We start from the raw sequence: 14,058 nt of genomic DNA, 5'->3' as shown, positions 1-14,058 counted from the left end.
CGTTTTGTCCGGATCAAGTCACATTAAGTTATGGCCGACCGACCAAATCCATACAATGGTAAAAAAAAAAATCACTCGGTAAAGTGCACACACACACACAAATGTAGTTATTGTAAAAGGTTTTGTCGGTTGTGTGTAATAATGTAAAAGGCTATATATAAGATAAACGTATCATATAGACTGTGAAAAGATACAGCAAACTCTTCCTTTTTTTTTCTCTCTCTCTTTTATTAACAAGTGTTACATCCAACAGCTTATATACATATACATATATATATATATATATATATAGATCATTTCAATTAACACTCCAGGTCCATTGAATATCACCAACAGTTTATTATAAAAAAATAATTAATTTAAATTATACAATATATAGTGTTATACTGTTGTGAGTGAATAATGGAATTCATTCGACGGTGTTATAATATATAATATCAGATACCATTGATAGGGTTCTCACGTATGCTCACACTACTGGTACACACCTCCACATAACAGTGTATTGTAAAACACCCACACGTTAAAAGTATATAAACTCTGTTCTATCTGATAAGGCAAGCTGCTGTACTTTATCAGCAGCATCACTTTGGAAACAAATTCGAGTCGTCATATCCATATATGCTGTACACTAAACAAGTTGATTCCCTCGGGTCTACTCAATGCACACGATTGTGCTTACATATGTACCTATTAATACAGCTATAATCGCCATCGACCATAAAGTACTACAAGTGGTAAATCAGTGGTCTTATCAACATTCCCAGACTTAAATTGACCAAGTTTTCAAATAATATAGCGGTCCCCTCTGAAAAACGCTTTCCCAACAATAACACATTGGTAAACTACTTGGGGATTTTACACAGGTAGACTGCTGCAAAAAACGAAGCTAGTTTTTTTTTTTTTACTAAACGTTAAATCTACTCGTGGTGTCTGTTGATAATATAATAATAAATAATATAAAACAATAAAAGAAAACTATAAAATTTAACGATCAGCCGGTGTTATCGAAGAACCGTAGACGTTTTATTATTATCAAGTCTACTATAACTGCCAGCCTTGCATATAAAGTCGAGCGCTATTATAATATAGCATGGTGCACATGGTGGAATTTTATATATTATTATTATTATCACCATCCTAGAAGAAGAGCAGCACAGACAACGGATTGTCGAGACAGAAATTTCAATAAAGGTCGGTGTAATATCACAAGTAGGAAAATAAACTTTGAGTAAGGTTGTATATACCTATTTGGTTGGGTCGTTGTTTAAACACCTTTGAATTGGGGTTTAAAAAAAATGGCAAATATTCTAAAAAAACTTGCTCGGCTCAGGCGCCAGCGTGGAAGATCATTATCGCTATATTATTGTACCTGTCAAGAAAGGAACCGTTTAAATATATTAAAATTCCCAAGATCCTCGCCCCCCTTCATTAATTATATATAATATGTAAGTTGTTGGCCTAAGTATAGAAACGTCTGCGGTGTACAGAATGGTGTACACCGTGTTATTAGAGCTCACGGTAACAGGAAGGAAGAGGAGGAGCAAGACGATGGGTATCACGGAAATTCGGCTAAGAAATCGTGTGCGATGGCCCGTTTGATTAGACACGGTCTCTATTATAGCAGCAGCGGTGGACTTTGATGTTGGTGTGGCGTTTAAATAGACAATATTATAATATATACCTATACCCTCTTCCTTTTCACAACAAACAGACCACCTCATTCGTCCCTACCTATAGGTATAAGAAAATCGTCGACGATAATTGTCAGCTTGAACAGCTCGAAACGGATGAAAATTTAATTAAATTTCTAAATCCCAATCCTCTACTCGCAGACTGCAGCTATCTACATAATATAATGATGAATAATTTATCTGGAAACTATACGACGCTCCATAGATAAATAAATTAAGATTTTCCGTTTCCGTTTTGTCTCGAGGCTCAACTGTACTTAAGGTGTTATATTTATATATGTTGACTACATTTATTATACTTTTTTCCAAAACGTTATTCACTGATGGCCAATAAATATTATAATTATTTGAAAATCGTATAATGATCATGGTCAATTTTACAGGAGAGTTTGTTCAGGGAAATAAGCAAGTAAACAGCAATGTAATCACAGCACAAGTAGAAGACTATAAGCGAGTGTTTCTCAGCAGCAGAGATCAAGGCGGAAAGGTGAACAAATACTTTCAGAAGCATTCTGTTGTCTCGCAAAGAACAAAAGAGTAAGAAGAATTGATATATTTATTTTACTCGTGAAATAAATATTGTATTAGCTACTGGACCCCGACGTGGGCCGTAGGAAGAATATAAGCAAAAAAAAAAGAAACTATTTTTGCTTTATGTCTGCCCCGGGTAATATCCCCTAAATAGAAAGTGTAATAAACTGTCAATCTGTCAATTTGTAACACAAAATAGCTGACTTCATTGCGGTGGTCTCTACAACGAAACAAGACAGACAAAATAGGATGATCGAAATTAAATTAAAGCACCCCAAAAAAATCCAATAAAAACAGACATTTAACATAATAAGATGCGCGTTCGACATAGAAACGAATACATTCAACTGAAATATTTCCAATAAAGGCTAAGTTAACGTTAAATAGGCATTTGTCAAAACCCAATCTCGGTTTTAGCATTTAAAACAAAGTATTGTATTTAAAAATAAAGTACAAAACCATTGTGTTTATGCAATAACTGGTAATTTATTAGGAAATTTAATTATTCAAGAACCATATTACAGTTATTTACAACTGTACTACTACTACTATATCGTTGTCGACTTTTACAAATTTATACTACTAAAAAAATCTACTATTAAAGTAATATATATATATAAGCAATATAAGGTAATTATTATAGTAAAACCACACAAGTACAAGAAATTCATAAATTAATACTCATATCTACATCTGATGGGCAACACAATACCTATCTATATACCTGTATATACCATGTAGAAATCGATTAGGTATTATTAATTATTATTCAAACTCGTTATCAAACAACATCAACGAGTATAATTTAATTAACATGCGATTTGTTTCAATGTTAATGCACTCATTTCAAATAAACGTCATACACTATAATAAACAGCTGTTTTACCCTTCTAAAATTATTATTTCCTATTTTAAAAAGGCATAAAATTGAAATTTACATTATTACTAACTCGACCCACGAGAAATCATCCATCTATATATAATATACGAATTATACTTTAATATACTCTTTGAACTGAAAAGGAAATATTCCAACATAACTCTCATCGACGCATTGCTTGGCTATGTATACATATATATATATACATATTTTTAACTTGCTTAACGTGCGTGCTTACCACCCAAGAAGATCCCACCTACCAAAAAAAAAAAAAAAATGTATGACATATTCAATAAAAGAAAGAAATTATTTCTTTCATTGCGCGTTTTTTTTAAAGGTCTTCTGGTGGTGTTTGGTACAATAACACTAATGAACAATAAAAAAGCATTGATAATTTCAAATTAAATAGGTATTGTTGTTCTATTATATATGTACACACACAGTATACAGGCATACTGTATATTATTTTCAATATGTGTTATTGAAATGAGTATATACGGTTTTACTGGTTTTTTTCTCCATCTGTTTACACGTTTTTCCCGTAAACTCACGTTCAAATATTTATATTTATAAACATTTTTTTTTTTGACGTTAAAAAAAAGAGGGAGAGGAGATTGTGTTACCGCCGTCCAAGAAAATAAAACAAAAATGTGTTATTTTTTTATTTTGGGTTAGATCGGACGACTGTGCGGGGGAGATGCTCTTTCAAAAATAGTTAATATACATATTATAATATGATTACATCTTGTCTATATTTAAATAAGACAAGTTTATTATTGTAACACGAGACGCGCGCTTGTCGCACAATGCATTCCACTGGTTCTAAGCATGGACCATGCGGTAGAAATTTAAATGTTGCAAACTAAGACACTTCTGCTACCTGAATTAGGTCCAAAAAGAACTCGCCTTAGATACATCCATCTATAAGCGTCTTAAGAATTTCGTTTTATACAATAAACATTTATATGAATATATTAAAATACTAATGATCACTGATAAGCCTCCATTATCACTGATAAGGGGGTGTAACCACTGATAAGGAAGTGATATCAGTGATAAGATAGTGTTAGCAGTGATAATGTGGCTTATCAGTGATCATCAGTATTTAAATATATTTATAAATGTGAATTGTATTAATAATAATTGGCTACATTAAAAAATTAGATTACAGCTAAAAATTGCAATTGAACGGGCAACCCGAAAAGAAGTGTACTTATTAACCCGAACAATATGGATAAATAAATAATAATACCTCTTCCGAATGGAATTAATTTGTTTTACAAATAACTATACATAATAGCAATAGCCACTAGATTTCCGTGGTAATATCCACAATGACGTGGGTAAATAATACACGTCCGTACAGTAATCCAAACCGCATCAATCATTTTTCAAATTATACACCCAACACCACCATGTACACGATGTGATATTATATTGCGGTGTTATTATTGAAACCCTGGTCTGTACCCAAAACGGCGTTTACTCAACAACGTCGATTATCGTCGTCGGTCTAATAGAATTTTCACAAATAAAAAAATATTCTCGTCTAGTATTATTTTTGTGTGTCCTTAACGCCCTCCTGCCAATCGATGGGTGATCGCGTGTAAGAACAAAAAATGGATATTAGGTATATAGAAAATAAAAGATAATGGGTACATTACTATTATGACAATAAAATGTTAATTTACACCGGGCACGCGTGTAGTCAAAACAATTTGGTATATATTTTTGTTTTCCCACGGTCGTAATGATGATGATAATAATAATATATAATTGTGTACAAACGACAACATTAGCCGGACAGTTTTATAGTTGCCAACAAAATCGCGGTGTTCACTACATACATACAGCTAATTGAGACGATAATTTATCGTCCCCACGAGTGCCTACTACTAACCGTTGCATAACATTTTTTATAGTATAAAAAAATATATAGTGGACAGTGCACAATGCACGTTGAACTGTATTCGTTCGTAGCTGATATGGCGGCAACATTAGAAGGAAAAAAACCTTGCCTTTGACTGGCAAATTAAATAAATACAAATATTATGATCGATTCGACGGCTCCTTCTTCGTCTTAGGTGTGACTGTCTGATATGGTCTCTCTCTTTGGCGTCACTGCCCATGTATAATATATATTGGTGTAATAATACCGGGTCGACCCAACGCCATTAGAGACCCTTCGCAGCAGCAGCAGCGCCTTAGACCTCCTCTATATAACCTTGCCCCCTCGCCGTGTGGAATAATAACAATACACCCCACTGACCCTCTGGCAGCCGAATCATACAAATTACAACCTGCCGGGGCGATTCTAATACTGCTAAGATGTTTGAAATCACAACTGACCCCTAGCCAGACACGCCATTTCGCCGCCAAACCGTTGTGTACAATAGAAATTTGCCAGATAAAATAGGTAGGTACACACACTGTGGTGAACATGACAACATTATAGTGTAACGTAAAAAATAATCTGTACATCTGTATAGTATTTGCTGCGACGGTATACATAATATATAAATACTAAAATTGCAACGATACACTACAATTGGTTTTATTAGTCTAAGATATTTTAGTTATTTATGTTATACATTCCATTCGTCTAATGCCAATGACAATAATTATCGTTATTAAAATTAGAACCGATATTATTTTATCGAGACACAACCGTTACACGCTTGATGACTTTTAATTGTTTGTGTACTTGACATTCCTAGCATATAGAAACTATACACGCAACAAGCTATGCGAAAGATTAACAAACACTGGCATAGCGATCCACTGTACACTTTACAATCGCTCTATACACACTACAGTACCATATAGATTATATAAGTATGAGAATTGTTAGCAGTTAGCTCAGTAAGTACAACTAAAAAAATGAAGCACTATGAAAGTTAGTTTGCCAACAAACGCAATGGAGAATGCGCTATTGTTTTAGTCGTCCAAACGATGTCAGGTTTTCCTATACACGGTTATTATCCCTACTATCCCGACTCTATAGGGTAGTATATTATAAGGTATAACCATGATACTAACATTTAAAATAAAAATATATACGCGTTACCCTGCAAATTGGACAATTATGTACAATGTGAACGGGCCTTACTTCAACTATTACTACGGGCAAGCATACTCATAACACATAACAAAAGGACATTGGCAAAAGCCGCCTATATATGCAATCTATTAGCCCGGGCAGCAGCACATCGTCAGACCTAAAAAAAAAATACTAGGTATAATATATATTATCTAGGTACTTTAATCGTCGGATTGTGAAGTCTCTCTCCTTTTGTTTACCACTCACCCCGACGGACAAAAAACCGAGACCGAGAGTACTCTACATAATAATAATAATATATAGTATACAGAATGATTCATTATATTCACCCTTTATCCGTTGAAATAAGCGCAAGACTAGTGTTTTTTTGCTCGAAGGGCGCACAAAGAGTAAGTATATATTGTCTACCAAGGGGCGGAATCGCATGAATACAAAAAGTACCAGTTGACTGTGAAGTGTAAGCACAAAGCACATATATATATATATACATGAGGATTAATATTTAAAATAATTGAGATCTCTACGAGTAGAGCGCCAAATTAAAAACACTAATGAATTTTTTACCAGACTCCAGAGTAGTGTATACAGGGTGATCATTTTATAGCCAACAACTGTTATACAAAAATAGGTTGCTGACGAACACACACAACTAATTGATTATGCACGAGATGTCCATATAGGTGTAATTATTCTAACTTTATATGCACGACCAAACTGCATTTTATCTGCAACACAGACCTTGGTTTTGTACATATTGTCAAATGAAGTGCGTTTTCCTTATAACTCGGCACAGATATTATTTTTTATGAATTTCGTTTAACCCACAATAGTAGTGTGTACTTACTGTACCTGCGTCGATTTCGAAAAATACACTTCGCAAATAACATACATATATCGTTTGAATTTTGATTTTTTTTTTTACAACTCTGAGTATTACAATTTTTGCAATACTCGAACGATTTTTGATTAATAAAAGCATCGCCTGTCGTGTACAACGCCTGTCGGTTACAGGCTCTGTGTATCTCTATATATTATGAAGATAATATTTTACTATAGGTGGTACATACACACAGACACCTCTTCGAGACGTCTCTATATACAACAGATAATATATATTCGCTATAGGCGACACATATAAGTCTTTTATATATTTTGTTGTCACAGGGCTGGAAGAAACGCACACAAACCCCAAAGGTACGTTACCGAAAATATATATACAGAGTGATTTTTTTATCAAGTGATCTCGATTTTCCACAAATTTTTATGTTCCTACCCCCCTACTCAAGTAAGTTGTTTTGATAGCAACTTTTGAAACTTTCAAAAATAATACTACACTTCACATTTTCCTCCTGCTCTAAACATAAAAAAACACCTTGTATATATATATATATATATATTGTTTTTATCGTTGAGAAGAATATACAATCTGTACAATTTAACAGCACAAACAGTATATATTATGTAATACAATACATCCATCTAAAAGCGTCTTGAGAATTTTATATTATACAATAAACATTTATATGAATAATATATTTAAATACTGATGATCACTGATAAGGAAGTGATATCAGTGAAAAGATAGTGTTATCAGTGATAATGGCGCTTATCATTGAGCATCAGTATTTAAATATATATTTATAATTGTTTATGTTAAACTTTTAATACATATTAATAATAATTGGCTACACACAAATTGTTATGTTCCTACCCCCTACTCAAGTAGCCACACACCATTAGTGACACTTAAATTGTATTTATTTTATTTTTGTTCAACCCATTTCTTTTCTTATTTACTTGTATTTTTCTATTAATAAGTGACGACACCGCTGTCACATATCTAATCGCATCATATGGTGGCACACAGTGGTGGATATTTCAATCAGCAATTGACAACTTGTGCTCTGCTGCAAGCGGTATTAGGAGACCAAAGGCTGTCCAAACTTAGTTGGTTTTTGCTTGCACGCAAATTTATTACGGTTGTGAGCACACAAAATGTATAATTACATTTATATGCATATTAAGTAATAATACAGGGGAGTAAATTAGCGAACAAATAGCGCGCAACGGGTCGTATTTCCGGCCTTATATTTAAGTACTAGTGTGTACCTTAGACACATAGCCGTTTATTGCTATATGCTATTATATACCGGCCACACTGTTTGAAACAGCAATAATGTTGTGTATACACATGACCAGCATGAATATCTCCACTAATTGTAAGTGAAAGGTCGGTCGAATACCAACGGCACCGACTGTCTTGGTGGGTGAACATGGCAAGCATAAATGAACAAGTTAAAGTTTACCACAATATTGTAAATATAGGATAGTTTTCTTGGTGCTTCGACATTCGACCCACTTGCCTGGTGTTCTCCCACCTTACTGCTGAGATGCATAAGATGCTGTGGAATGTGTGGTCAATGTGCATAGTTTTTACACGGTTCGGTCCAGAGTTTATGCGTTTTTTTATAATATGAGGCTAATAAAATATCTTGTAGTCTTGTGGAGATGCGAAGAAGTGTCGGATTCGTATTTAGGGTCATTTTTAGAGGTAATAAAAATAAATACACAGCAAACTAGCCGGTGAGCTCCTCTAAAGGGAAACCGGATGCCACCAGTAGTAGTCACTACGCCCACTACTCTCAACAGCACCCTTTGTGTTGGTCCGCACATGTTTAAGGAATTTTCAGTCATAGCTAGAAGCACCTGCGGGGATCCACAAAGGGATATTATTGTTAATCTTACCTAATGATAACAAAATATGAGACCTATAAACGATGATGCGTTTATTTATTATTTTTTTTACAGTAAATTACAGACCGTGTAACAATTACATTACACTACAACCTTGGTGTAAACGATAATAAGCTAGTTTTTGGTATTATTAATTATAATAATTAGTGAAACGATCGGACGATAACCGTCGTAAATTGATATTGCAGATTAAGTAAAACAATAGGTTTGTCAAAAAACGGTTTTCGTAAACTGATAAGAATTACTGATAACAAGTAGTTGATACACGTTGACACCGCCATTAGCTCTAAAGTGAGATCTCACAAAACTTTGTCCTGACCGACACCGGTCATCATAACGAAAAAATCAGCTGATTTATCTGATAAGATAAGAGAGATAAGGAAAAGCGATAAGAGATATGGTTTTTTTTCCAAGTTTACTCGAAACATTTTTTTTCTCGGATTTTTTTAAAAATCAGTAACTATTAATAAAAAAAAATGGTTTCTAATAAGTCGTTTACAGTTTCTAGTCAATATTAGAGCTGAGGTTTCGCATTAGATCTCGTGGCCGTAGGACGTCACCGTCTGTAAAATTATTAATATTACTATTACCGTGAGATCTTCAAATAAATGTCATACCATTATATACGAGATCTCAGATTAAATCTCGACAAATTAGTGTTTCAATTATTATTGTACATAACATTAAATATACTTGCACATTGCGTTTGATCCAAATTTTGTTTGGCCGGTCTGGTATTTTGCTTTGAGCACACCTTTTGGCGACGTCGTTAAACGGTAGCTGTACTTATACCAAAGACCTGCAGGCTGTGCAGCACCCGCCACCCCCGTTGGTCGTCGATAGGGGATGATATTATTATACGGGAAACCCTACGGCGGCGAGCAGGGTGGTAAACACTGGATTGTTAAAATGGGCATATATATACAGAGGGAACCAGGGGAAAATATATTGCTTCGCGTGCACTGGGGTTTTCTCTTTGAAAGAAGGTAGGTGGTAGGTGGTAATGCTGTACGACGTTTGACATGTCATTTTCGCTTTGGAAATAAATATATATATATATATATATATTAGTTTAACCTCCAGACCGATATAATTTGGTGCTGTGATTTATCATTTGTTTTCCGGTATCCGATTTTGGAAACGCGCTTGGAACGGCGCCCGATCGTGTGCCAAACGCCAAAAACAAAACAAAAAAAAGGAATCCAAAGAATCCGGTAATGAGTTGTTGTGTGTGGTTCTGCTGTCTTGACTACTTAAGGAAGACGGACGGTGTAGTATTGATCAAATCAGAGAGAGAGAGAGAGAGAGATAGCCATACGCATGCAATTAATACCCTGTTAACGTCAACAGGAAAATCAAACACAGTTTATTTACAAGACACGGTTGGGAAGCAAGCAGAGTCAAAATACATCCAAAGATAAGAGAAAAAATTAAGCAATATTGTTAATCGCTGTCATCAAAACAATTGGACGACAATAGACAACGTCAAACTGCTAGAGAAAGGTTTAATACAAAATACAAAATTCTTGGCAATTTTTTTCTATATATATATATATAAGATTTATTTCGATGGAAACTCAGTGCAGGTAATTCTGTCAGGAAATCAATTATCATAATAGTAGCCGATCACTGTCTGTTATAATAACATAATTTTTGGTATAATAATAACAGCACGCCTATTCACACCCGTCAATGTCACAATATATGGGCGATTTTCTACCTATTTTTAATCATTTTTTCATCAGCTCTTTTAAAGACTGTTTTTCAATGGCAAGCTCTCCAATGTGTGTGTGTGTGTGTTTTGTTTTCCAACCATTTCCGCGGTACGGTTATTTGCAAGGTAAATAAATGAACTTAAAAGTTTTCTTATTATCAGTTCTCGGTCGTGTGTGTTAGTTAAAATTATTAAACAAACCAAAAGTTTAGCGTCTCGCCGGAATTTTCCAATTTACCGAGTCTTGGAATTAAGGTAGGCACCTAACCCCGGCACATTGTACTGTTTTTAATGAAAGCAAAACTTTTAACCTATTTACCACCACCACCACCACCTGAACTCTGAATCCTCTGTATAGGTCCTCTACAATATACACCCTTGGCACTACAGACCGACAATCTAATATAACCCCACCATCGATTGTATAAATAATTTAAACCGGAATACTGCAAATGCACCTCTTGTTAACGTCCCCCTCGATACCACACGGCTCGCCTGTACCTTTACATTATGTTATTAACCCGTTTTAAGTGAAGAAAAAAAAAACCAAATATTATCGATTTACACGAGCCCGGCCAAACTTACCAACAATTGGCAATTGTCAACTTTATACAATAGCCCTAACTATGCTCTAACCCCGGCGTTGTTTAAGATGAGAACTACTATTAGTTTCAGTACAAGACATCATTACACCGTTAGAAATTAATCGTCAAGTATAGGCTTTTCGAAACACACACACACACAATAATAATGTAGAATACTGACGATTGGCACTTCAAAAGAGTCAATTAAACTGTCTTAATTATTATTATCATCATTAAAACGTGTGTTAATTTCATAGGACTGCTAGGGCTGGCATTTCTCAAGTCATCCGTTTGTCTCAAACAGTCGCTCTTATTATACCTATTATTATTATTATTTTTTTAAAACAATATGATTTAACCGGACTAGGTGGGCGTTATCACGGTTAGGTCGATCAACACGTGTGGTGCCGTTGGCCCTAAAAGTTTAACTGATAATAATAATAATAATGTGTTTTTTTTATTATTAACAGCTCTGTGACCGGCTGAAGACTACAATACAATATATTGTATACGACTGAGCAGCAACAGAAGCGGTTATATTGTCCGAATCGTACCTATTGGCCGTGTCTAATCATAGAAGATAATATTATCACACACAAACCAGCCAAGAATGTATAATACAATATTGGCTTAAGAAAACAATCTTCCCAAAAAACCCCAACCGGATGCGCCTTAGACAGTTAGAAGTTTTCGAGCCCGCTTAGGGGGGGGGGGAGAAGGTTGTTTTTTGAGAAATCCAAAATTTTACAACACCGCTTTTGACTACTCGATTTTTGCAGTTTTGTACTCACAAGTTTTTTTTTTGCTGTTCCGGTGTCCGACGGTCCGGTAGACGATGGTGGAGTGTGCGCCGGCGGACGGAAATCCAACGAAAAACACCCGGAAAAAAGCTGGTGTCACGTGACGACGGTGTGAAAACGCTAAAACGAGCGTGTGTGTATGTGATAAGACGATAAGCCGGACGACGATCTCACGATGGCCAACAAACGAGACGCATTCCGATCGGACGGGAACTGACGGCGGCGGCGGCGGCGGCCAGACAACACACGGCACACTTACATCGGCACGACACTAGCGGCGGCAAAGGGGGAGAGCGCGCGCGCACAATAATAGGCCCGTGTGTCGGCGGCGGCGGCGGGGTGTTGTCGTTCGGCGGCCGCCGGTGGCCGTGGAAGGGCAACGACGGCGTGTGTGTGGATTCGGTGTTGCCAACCTGCCGGCGCGACACTACCGGGGCAGGTACACGGCACTACCCGATCGTCGCCGATGCAATGACCGCCGGTTTTTATCGACGGGCTGTCGCACCGCGCCGTAGCTGACCTCAGCGGTGCATATATTATTATCTTTTTTACCATTACTTTTATATATTCTACATTTTGCTGTGGACACTGAGGATATAACAATAATTGTCTAAAATATTTTCTCGGTTGCTTGTTTAATTTTTCCCACAAAAATGTTAATTGAAAACCCCAAAATTTCGGCTTCACGTCAACCGTCAAGTTTAAAAGACAATCATCGTCTAATCTTTTAATTATTCGCAGATTAAAACCGACGATTTTCGTTTTTTCAACGCAATCAGTACTCGATAGAATATTTGAACTTTCAATAAGTGGTGTTAACTTTTAAAAATTGTTTTGTATTTTAGTAGTACGGATTTTTATTTCCAAAACCAAGGTTTTATGACTTCTGAAATATATTTTTATTTGTTTGCCAACTGATGGTTTGGGCTTAATAACGACTTACGTTATTTATCAAGTTAATACATAGTGATTACTCATTTGATATACACATGACTTATACCGATTTAGCGAATTCCGAATTAGTTGTTGACTTCCTTTCTTTTAGCTAAAAGCAATAATTGTTGTTTAGATGGTCCCAGAGTTAACCCAAACCGCGATTATTTGTTGGATAATTATAAAAATTCCACATTATAAAACAATAACAATAGCTGTTGCAGACTAGAAACCAAGTGTGTGTATAGCTTGTACGACTACTTTTGTTATAAGAAATAAGTACAAAAGAATTTTTGACCTAATAAAAATATTATCTTGGCCATTTTTTCCACTCGACCCGTGAAATGTACACTGTGTCTTAGTGTTTATGTAAGGTTCACTGTCTTTTAATAATACTTAAAATTGTACAAACAAAAATTGATCAAGTCAAGAAAATTAAAGAGAATGATAGTAAAGAGATAAGAACAAATTGCGTTACTAAACCGGGTAAACGAGTAACCAAGTCGAACATTAAACGAGATTTTTACATCATAAATTACTCAATAAATTCAAAATAAGCGCTTAAACATTTTTTTTTTTGTTTCACCTTTATGTAAATCGAAAACTGATCGCGTTTTTAAAGTAATACTCGTCGAGGCGACACAGATAAAGTTTTTTTTTAACTTTCACACTATACAAGTGTGTTTCCTGTAAGACAATTTCAATTGTATTTATTTGTAAGCAAATCGAGTAAATAAATTGAGTAAGCAAATGGATCGAACAAGAAACAAATCAAGCATTAAAAAAATAAAATTAAAAATAGATAAAGCATTAAAAAAAAAACTCAACGAATTTTCCTGGTTGACCAATTAAGTCTAAAACTAAAAACAATATCATGTTAAAATAAAAATAATTTTTTTGAAAAAATGTTATCGTTATTTCCATTGAATAATTTGTATTTGTACTTAAATCATATTTAACAGAATATACCGTGTAATATGCACACAGCCAACCGCAAGTAGTTTTTTTAGAACGGTCGTATATATTTTTTTTTAACCACTAGCGCAGAGGAAAAAAAATAAAGCGTTTTAACCTTAAGAATTATTATAATCGCAGGCTATTCTTTAT

At 34.9% G+C, this 14,058-nt stretch overlaps 1 protein-coding gene across 1 annotated transcript in view; it reads right to left on the bottom strand.

The window, feature by feature from the left end:
- LOC126834586 (bifunctional heparan sulfate N-deacetylase/N-sulfotransferase) overlaps positions 1-12,256 on the bottom strand; it is a 40,919-nt gene extending 28,663 nt beyond the window's left edge. Inside the window, exon 1 of the mRNA XM_050566613.1 lies at positions 12,010-12,256. The gene's annotated coding sequence lies outside the window, so the exon portion shown is untranslated. The remainder of the gene's footprint in view (positions 1-12,009) is intronic.
- Between the last annotated feature and the right edge of the window lie 1,802 nt (positions 12,257-14,058).

This window comes from Adelges cooleyi, unplaced genomic scaffold (assembly GCF_023614345.1).
Source record: "Adelges cooleyi isolate 19-005CV unplaced genomic scaffold, UGA_ACOO_1.1 ACOO_flye_CR_arks_rails_tigmint_CR_PRNA_21, whole genome shotgun sequence".
NCBI classification, from domain to species: domain Eukaryota; kingdom Metazoa; phylum Arthropoda; class Insecta; order Hemiptera; family Adelgidae; genus Adelges; species Adelges cooleyi.
This window is presented reverse-complemented; position numbering and strand designations above follow the sequence as displayed.